The following is a 10008-nucleotide window of genomic DNA, read 5'->3' as shown; positions in this document are numbered from 1 at the left end:
ATTTATTTCACCCTGAGGGTGATGTTGCAGAGACCAAAGAGAAGGCAGAAAGTGATGCTGCGGAGGCCCAATAGAAAGCTGAAGGTGACACTGCGGAGACCCATGAGGAAGGTGAAGGTAAGGCAGTCGAGACGCAAGAGACAGCTGATGCTTCTGCAGCAGAAGTGAAAAGAGACCCTGAGGAGGTGAAATATGGACCAGAGGTCTCATCAGGAGCTGAGAGCTTGACTGATCCAGCTGGTGAGACTAAGATGGAAGACATAGAGATTGTCACGACTAAGAAGAGTAAAAGACCTGAAATCAAAGGCAACGAGAAACCCAAAGGTTCTGAGGCTGGGGCTGAACCTAAGGAGTATTTAACTCAAGAGGTGGAGTCTTTAGTAGGGAAAAGAGATGGATGCAAAAGACCCAAGAAACAGTCCGATGACCTTGAATGTAGGGTAATCTGTCCAGTCGTTAAGTGCATTGTAAATGTGCCCAAAGACTTAAGAAAAGCCTGTGCCAGTGAGACAATGTATGAAGGATTCAAGAAGGCCGTAGGAGACAAAAAAAAAAATGATTACACTGTATACAAGTGAAGCCACAGTGAAGCAGGTGGCTATCCTGAGTAACATGCATCTACGATGTGTTCGTACAAAGCGGATGATCATATTAAGGAATGAAAAAGCCATCAGACACTTAAAGCGTACAAAGCAGCTGACCACAGCAGTTTACAAAGTTATCGTAGTGAGAAGAGACTTAATTGGGCTCGCCATATGTACTCTCAAAAGTAACGTTCAGCAAACCAAAAAAATCATGGGTATCACAGCAATCAAATTCAAAGAAAATAAGAGAATATGTCAAATTTATGGAGATACTGTGGAAGCTGTGAAGAGAGCTCAGAATTTATTGGAACTTGTGAAAGATTTCATCCAGATCCTGAGAAATCTTGTTGGGAAAATGGGGGGAGAAAATGGAAAAATCATCCAGGAGCTCATGGATAAAACCGGAGTTGTGAGAGTGAGAATTGGAAGGCTTTATGAAGCCAAGGTACCCCGTGAAAATGGTATGGTTCCATTTATCATTGCAGGAACTAAGGAAAGTGTTTGAAATGTATGGGTGCTTCTAGAATATCATAATGTATACCTTAAAGAGGTGAGGCAGTTAAAACAGGAAGGATGGGAGATTAAGGAACAACTTCATCAAGTCTCGAAATTGGACACCTGGCCCGAGCTTGCCCTTTATGCATTGGAGGTGCTGGCCTGCCCTCTGGCAAGTGTTATATCCATACATGTGTTCAGCACGGCAGGGGGGTCATAACAGACAAGTGTGACGCCCTGGCCTATCAGGTTATCACAAGGGTGCTGTGCAATCGACCCTTCTGCATGGTACCCACTCCTCCTTGGTTACGGGTCATGTCAATTTGGTGTTACTACCAACAGATGTACAAAAATCCTGAGGAACACTCTGCACCACACCCAACAACCACCAATTGGGCAGCCTCAAGGTAATAGGGCCGCAAGATGGAGGAATGGAAGAGGGAAGGCAGAAATGTCAGTAGAGAGTAGTAGTTGAGCAGTGAGACAGCAGTGACAGGACAGGTCACGCTGTGGAGCTGGGCTTCTGTACCCGTCCCAGGTGTCAGACGTTGGCCTGGCCAGAAGGAGCTGGAACCCCAGTCGCAGGGGGTAGTGACGGTGCTGCTACAGAGAGCAGGCCGGCTGCCTTGTGCTACAACCGGGCAGGGGCCAGGGCACGATGGGGTACAAGGACCCTATGCTGGGAAGAAGCTTCACGCAGCCCAGTAATTCACCCAATGGAAACGGAGTCCTCAGGAACCATTCCCCACCCGCTCCAGAATCGGGGGTACTAGCGCAATGAGGGGTTTAGGACTTCCCAAAACCGTCCAGAAAATCTCAAGTGTGAACCCTGAGAGCAGGCTCACCTTGCTAGCCACGCAGGGGAGCGGGACCCGAGTAGTCTTAGGCGAAAGAGATCCACCAAGTTACACACAGTGCCAAGAAACAAGGCTTCAAACCAACCAGCAACACCAAAGGGGCACGGACCTAGCGTGCTCAACCAAGAGGAACAGGGCATTCAAGAGTTTGGTTTACCTGGTGTCAGCGTCAGTGACTTTGGACTGTGTGAGTACCCGATATCCCTTCACCCCCGACGGGTTCCCCACTCCATCCATCACCGGGCCCCGGGACACCAAACCCTCTACCCACGGAGGGGTTAAACATCCTGCATCAACATCGTCACCAGGCTCCCCAACAGCAGAGGTGGTCTCTCACAATACCATGCACCATGGGTGGCGTCACGAAAATTATCCCATTCACCACCCAAAACAATCCCCCCCTTTTTATTTCCAAGATAGCCGCGCGACCCCGCCTCGGATCCGGAGTCCCCTTGAGCCACTGTGGATCCGGGTCCGAGCAGCCCATCAGCTGTCACGGGGGCGGCACACCTTAGGAAAACTTGGCGTCACGAACAGGATGCGAGCAGGACCCACTAACCTGGGTGGCGTGCGCCTTGAAAAGTGAAAATCGCAATCCAAAAATCACGCTTTCTGCGATGTCCGCCATTTTTCCGTATACGCCATCTTCTTGGAAAAGGGCGCGAAGCCGAAGCCCCGCCCTTAGTTTTCAGCCTGAAACAGGAACCGGAAGATCCCAGAGGGCCACAGTGCGCGAAAGGGTGCTGGGAGAAAACCGAGGGGGCATGCTTGAATGTAGCGAAAGCGGAAAAGAAGCAGGGACGCCAGGACTCTGCCATACTGTTCCTGGACAACACAGAGGCAAGATGGCGGAGCGGAGATGGTCACCGGAACGTGCTGTTCCCGGGACCGCGACCTGGATTGAAGAAGAAACCGAGCAGCTGTGCAGGATAATGCGGACGCAGTTCCTGTTCATACTGAACCACTGGAGGGAAGAGATGGGGAGTCTGGCGGTGGCGGTGCGAGTCCGTGAGATTGAAATCCCACGTGAAGAAAGGGTAAGTGGTTACCCAGTCCCTATTGATTACCCTAATCTGGCCATGGTGGCTGAGGGATCCGGTCCGTCCCCGCTTGCGGCAACCACTCCACTGTCACCTACCCCGCCCTCGGCAGACGCCGAGCTGCCATTATCCATCCTGGCAGCGGAACCTGCAACCTGTTTTTATGAAGCTCCAGCAACAGCCCCAAGGTCCATCATCATCCCGGCCATGACAGCAGTTGTCCGGACACCAGCCAGATCAGACCCGGCCGCATCACTGGGCCCGTCCTTAGAGGCGGAGCACCTGGGCCCTGCAACGCCGGCTGCGGAGCAGTCGGGCCCACTATTTCTAGCAGCGGGAATGGAAACTTCCAATTCTCTGGTTCTACTACCACGCGGCATCCCGACGGCTGTTGGGGCCGCAGTAGTACCTTCAAAGCCAAAGCCAGTAAGGGAGCTGAGGCCGGACGCCAACGCCTCCTGCTGGGAATGACAACAACAACCATTGAAACTGACAACACCTCCTGAGAAATCACCCTGGCCGCAACCTTGAGCCTGGGGAGATTGTCAGCTACACCCGGCACTGGGGCGACCGAGGCTGGTATGCCCTCGACATGAAACGGGTCACCGTCGTGAATGTGCGGATCGTGCCGGCTGCTGCTGTTGGCTACCGGTTCCCCAGGGAGCGTTACCAGTAAAGAATGTTGACATAGCAAAAATGTGATACCGTAAAACTGTTAGGTATCTGTGTTTTCCGTTTGTTATTTTCCACAGTTTGTTATTTTTCATATAGAAAATGTAAGAAAAACAGAAATAATGAAAAGCTAATTGCATGGGAAAGTAACCTGATTTTCTCCTAGATTGACAACAGTTGTACTACAGTACAGTGACTCTTAATGTGGTTTTACAAAGACTTCCGTATTTTTATAGTTAATTAAAAATGGACCATGGTCACAGGACTGGCGTGACCAAAACAAACTTGTGTCTTGTAAAAAGACTGCACCTGTTGTGCCTACCACAGTCGTCTGACACACCCCGGGACCTTAACCCGGCCCAAAGACCCATCTAGGTTTCCAGGGGAACCAGGTTGTTTGGGTGGGCAGGTTATTGGGATCCGGGATGTTGGGACTGGACTGTCGCAGGGAGGGACCGCAACGTGGAAGGTTGGGTCCCCACTGCCACTAAAACCGGTGGCGTCTGCTGTGGCAGGCAAACTCATAATGTTCAAGAAAGTGCCTCCCTAATGTGGGATGAATCTGTTTAATAAATGTTTATGGTAACCCCTTTTCCTTCCTTTAAAAAAAAAAACCTAAATAAATGCTTGGTGTTCTGTAGCTCGCGGACGAGCTACGTTTAACCAAGGGGGAATGTGACACCCTGGCCTATCAGGTCGTCACAAGGGTGCCGTGCAATCTGCCCTTCTGCATGGTACCCGCTCTTCTTTGGTTACGGGTCATGTCAATTTGGTGTTGCTACCAACAGATGTACAAAAATCCTGAGGAACACTCTGCACCACACCCAACAACCACCTATTGGGCAGGCTGAGCGGAATAGGGCCACCCAGATGGAGGGATGGAAGAGGGAGGGCAGAAATGTCAGTGGAGAGTAGTAGTTGAGCAGTGAGACAGCAGTGACAGGACAGGTCACGCTGTGGAGCTGGGCTCCTGTACCCGTCCCAGGTTTCAGACGTTGGCCTGGCCAGAAGGAGCTGGAACCCCAGTCACAGGGGGTAGTGACGATGCTGCTACAGAGAGCAGGCCGGCTGCCTTGTGCTACAACCAGGTAGGGGCCAGGGCACAACGGGGTACACGGACCCTATGCTGGGAAGAAGCTTCACGCAGCCCAGTAATTCACCCAACGGAAACGGAGTCCTCAGGAACCATTCCCCACCCGCTCCAGAATCGGGGTACTAGCGCAACGAGGGGTATAGGACTTCCCAAAACCATCCAGAAAATCCGAAGCGTGAACCCTGAGAGCAGGCTCACCTTGCTAGCCACGCAGGGGAGCGGGACCTGAGTAGTCTTAGGCAAAAGGGATCCACCAAGTTCAGACCAACCAGCAACACCAAAGGGGCACAGACCTAGCGTGCTCAAGCAAGAGGAACAGGGCATTTAAGAGTTTGGTTTACCTTGTGTCAGCGTCAGTGACTTTGGACTGTGTGAGTACCAGATATCCCTTCACCCCCGACGGGTTCCCCACTCCATCCATCATCGGACCCCAGGACACCAAACCCCCTACCCAGAGAGGGGTTAAACATCCTGCTGCTTCAACATCATCACCGGGCTCCCAAACAGCAGCGATGGTCTCTCACATTACCACGCACCGTGGGTGGTGTCATGAACATTATTACATTCACCACCCAAAACAATCCCCCCTTTTTATTTCCGAAGTAGCCGCGTGACCCCGCCTCAGATCCGGAGACACCTCGAGCCACTGTGGATCTGGGTCCGAGCAGCCCGTCAGCTGTCGCGGGGGCAGCACACAAGTGCACACGCCTGTCCACAGCCAACGTGGGAACACTGGCTTTCCTTAAAATGAACCAGGCGTGGATCGCACAGGACTTTTTGCTACCCTTGGCTAACTAGAGAACTATAACAGCCACACACAGCAATGATCAGACTTTAGTTCATATTACTGTTATTTTGCTGTGTCCCCAAATGTGAACCCCACGTGCTACCCCGGTTCTTTGTGATCCATCACCCTGGTAGGTGCAGTGCCCTTTGGGCTTTACTTACCTGATCTATTAGGCTTTACTATACCTCTGGGCTGTCATCCTCTGTGTGGTTATCTACTACCCTGGGAGGGGGTTTGGATCCTTTGGAGATTTTTTCTCTCTTATTTTCTTCCGGGACACGTGGGGTGTTCTCCTTTTCAGCACCCATTCTCTCTGGTCCTCTTTCTATATCACTTTGATTAAATTATTGACACATCCACAGCATTATTTAAATAAAATGTTTTATACATTTATAATTATGGCTTGTTTGAGTGTCTTTTATATATGGCAAATTTAAAGACTCTTCTTTTTGGGTATTATCATTTATTGAAATGTTGCCAATAATATTTTATGTGGCTCTTTTTTGTTTTTTTTTCAATATACTGTATGTATATATTAGTGTAAAAATAAATAAATAATTTAAAAAAATGATGAAGTGCTCCATGGTATTCTTGATTCTCAGCGCAGATAAAGCGGACGGCTACGGGCTGCCACCCCCAGCTGCCTGGCTTTACCTTGGCTGGCAATCACAAAACAGGGAAACCCATTAATTTTTTTTTAATTATTTAAAAAAATAATTTAAAAAAATTGTGTGGGCTCCCGCCATATTTTGATCACCAGTCAGGTAAAACAAGGCAGCTGGGGGCTGGGATTCTTAGCGTGGTAAGGCCAAAGCATTCTGTAAGGCCACACGCTAAAATCCACAACCCGCAGCCGCCCCTGGAAATGGCGCATTGTTTCTTAGCGCCATTTCAAGGTGCTTTACCTAGCTCATCAAGTTGTCCTGATAGCGGTGGCACGCTGAGTAATAAAGGGGTTAATACCAGCTTTGTATTCTGAGCTGGTACTAAGCCTGTAATACATGGTGTCACACCAAATTAGACATGGCCACCATGAATTTCTAGTAAACAGTAAAAAAAACACAACACATAGAAAATTTGTTTTTATTAGAAATATAACAAAAAAAATTTAGAGACTCCATCTTTATTATAAAAAAAATCCTTAGTTCGACATAGTCAACAGGTAGAGCAATGTCAGCTCTGCTTCATAGCTCTGTACAGACAAGCGTCTCTACAGAGCGAGAAGTAGGCTGACACTGACAGTTACAGTCAAAGTTCAATCGAGTCCATGGCAAAGCCATGGACTCAGGTGAGCCCTGACGTCACTGCGAAAACGGCCGAAAAAAGCTGAAGAATGCCGAGTGATGAGCAGTGCAGTGAATACCTCCAGAAGTTAATGATCGACCCAGAAGCAGAAGTGGCTGGGAGACAGCGGGTTAGCAGGATGCATCGCAGGATCGGTAAGTATGATGACAATGTTTATTATTAACGTTATTCTTTATTTTACAGCCCCCCCCCGCCCCATCCCATAACTATAAATTCCAAGCTCGGGTTTCAGAAGCAAGTTTGTGTTATCTCTGGCCCCGAACTCGAACTTTACAAAAAGTTCGGGTCAGTCTCCCGATCCCAAACATCGGGGGCTTCGCCCATCACTAGTTGCAACCACTTTCAGGTCGGGGCCCAGAGAAAGAAAAGTGTGATGCATCTGAGGGTTGTATTTCCTCGTATGTGAGGGGAAGCAGGTCCTGCAGTGAAAGGAGCCGGGGTCATAGAAGACCAAATTACACATCGGGCTATGGTACATATGCTGAGCCATTCAAGCCCTCTGAAATTGAGTCCAAAGGAAAGGATGAATTGAGTGACTCGCTTCTAGCTGCTAAGAATGACAAAGTAACTTGCCGACAAAGAGACAGCCGAAGACAGCCTGAAAGAGAATACCATAGAAGGTTGGCCAAAAAAGAATGTAGAGGATCTAGACTTGATAAATCTTCTGTCAGCTCATTGCTGAAGGACCCAGACAGTGGCCCTTATAAGGTACTAAATAACCCAGAGACAGACCGGTAAGTAAATATTAGATGGTCACTGAGGAGGGGGTCTGAGAAAGGTGCTTACCCGATACATGTGATTTCTGAGTCAGAGAGAGCATCACTTACCAAAAAAGGTTTAATGACAATTACAGTGACAGACTGTGTCTATGGAGCGAAAAACTCAGTTACCAGAAAAGCCTCTCTGGCTTGGTAAAGAAAGGTGCCAAGCCCCACGGCTTTTGGCAGAGGAGGGAAGTATGTAACATGGCAGAGCATATGTATCACGAAAGTGGTGTAAACCTTGCTATCTGCTCTAGGACTTGCAGTGCCACAAGTTTTATTAGCAAGTCAATTACAGGAAACATTTAGAGCAGGGGTCTCAAACACGCGGCCCGCGGGCCACATGCGGCCCGTCAGGCTGTTTCGTGCAGCCCCCAGGCCCATGCCCCTGGTCACTATCGCGGCCGGTGAAGGTGCCGCAGCCACTGTCTGCACTTTGTTAGATGAGTGTTTTGCAGGTGCTGCGTTCTCAGAGGCAAGGACTGTGCGCGCGCAGCGCCGGCAAAACAACCATCTGATCTGACATAAAACGCTGCCAGGGGCTGCGGTCCCTGCACCGGCCGCGATAGTCACCGGGGCACGGCCTGCAGACAGCAAGAAGCAGAGGTGAGGAGCCGAGGGAGCGCGGGACAGGTGAGAAGAAAGGTGTTTTTTTTTATTTTTTGTGTATGTGAAGGACGGCACATTAACCCCTTAGCGACCTATGACGTACTGGGTACATCATGGCTCCCTGGTACTTAAGGATCCATGACATACCCAGTACGTCATGGCGAAATCGCAGCCCCGGTGGCTGCGATCGCTGTTTGCATTGCAAATAGCAAATACCTTAGATTCGTGGAGGAGGGGACCTCAGGAGGGGTGGTGTCTCCTCCCCGGACCTACGGAGGCTGTGATTGGCTGTGCGGCGTTCGTCAGCCAATCACAGCCACTGTAATGTTGCAGATATTGAAAATGGCTGTAACATTGAAATCCAGCCCTGATCAGTGCAGCTGTAGCACCGATCATTGGCTGGAGCTGGGTGACCTCAGTTTCACCCGCCCCCAGCTCTGATTGGAGAGACCGGCCTTGTGACCGATCTGTCCAATCACTGTGGATCTGGGGCCAGAGACCGCCCCCTCAGCTTCACTCAGGAATCTGTGGGTGGAAGCCGAGAACGATCGGTAAATTATCACCTTTCACCCGCCGCCGCCGCCACTGCCCCCACCACCCATTACTACAGGATGGGGACATTACTATAGAATAGGGACAAGGTGGGCACATGACTTTAGAATAGAGACAAGGTGGGCACATGACTATAGAATAGAGACAAGGTGGGCACATGACTATAGAATAGAGACAAGGTGGGCACATGACTATAGAATAGAGACAAGGTGGGCACATGTCTATAGCACGGGGACAAGGTGGGCACATGACTATAGCATGGGGACAAGGTGGGCATATGTCTGTAGGATGGGGACAAGGTGGGAACATGTCTATAGGATGGGGACAAGGTGGGCACATGTCTATAGCATGGGGACAAGGTGGGCACATGTCTATAGGATGGGGACAAGGTGGGCACATGTCTATAGGATGGGGACAAGGTGGACACATGTCTATAGGATGGGGACAAGGTGGGCACATGTCTATAGGATGGGGACAAGGTGGGCACATGTCTATAGGATAGGGACAAGGTGGGCACATGTCTATAGGATGGGGACAAGGTGGGCACATGTCTATAGGATGGGGACAAGGTGGGCACATGTCTATAGCATGGGGACAAGGTGGGCACATGTCTATAGCATGGGGACAAGGTGGGCACATGTCTATAGGATGGGGACAAGGTGGGCACATGACTATAGCATGGGGATAAGGTGGGCACAAGTCTATAGCATGGGGACAAGGTGGGCACATTACTATAGCATGGGGGACAAGGTGGGCACATGACTATAGGATGGGGGACAAGGTAGGCACATGACTACAGAATAGGGACAAGGTGGGCACATGACTATAGGATGGGGACAAGGTGGGCACATGACTATAGGATGGGGACAAGGTGGGCACATGACTATAGAATAGAGACAAGGTGGGCACATGACTATAGAATAGAGACAAGGTGGGCACATGACTATAGAATAGAGACAAGGTGGGCACATGTCTATAGCATGGGGACAAGGTGGGCACATGACTATAGCATGGGGACAAGGTGGGCATATGTCTGTAGGATGGGGACAAGGTGGGAACATGTCTATAGGATGGGGACAAGGTGGGCACATGTCTATAGCATGGGGACAAGGTGGGCACATGTCTATAGGATGGGGACAAGGTGGGCACATGTCTATAGGATGGGGACAAGGTGGACACATGTCTATAGGATGGGGACAAGGTGGGCACATGTCTATAGGATGGGGACAAGGTGGGCACATGTCTATAGGATA

At 50.0% G+C, this 10008-nt stretch overlaps 1 pseudogene; it reads left to right on the top strand.

The window, feature by feature from the left end:
- Positions 1-251: 251 nt before the first annotated feature.
- LOC142297250 (RNA-binding protein FXR1 pseudogene) lies at positions 252-1299 on the top strand (annotated as a pseudogene).
- The last annotated feature ends 8709 nt before the right edge of the window (positions 1300-10008 follow it).

Source organism: Anomaloglossus baeobatrachus, chromosome 3 (assembly GCF_048569485.1).
Source record: "Anomaloglossus baeobatrachus isolate aAnoBae1 chromosome 3, aAnoBae1.hap1, whole genome shotgun sequence".
Taxonomy (NCBI): Eukaryota; Metazoa; Chordata; class Amphibia; order Anura; family Aromobatidae; genus Anomaloglossus; species Anomaloglossus baeobatrachus.
The sequence above is the reverse complement of the archived record's forward strand: the minus strand, read 5'-3'. Positions and strand labels throughout refer to the sequence as shown.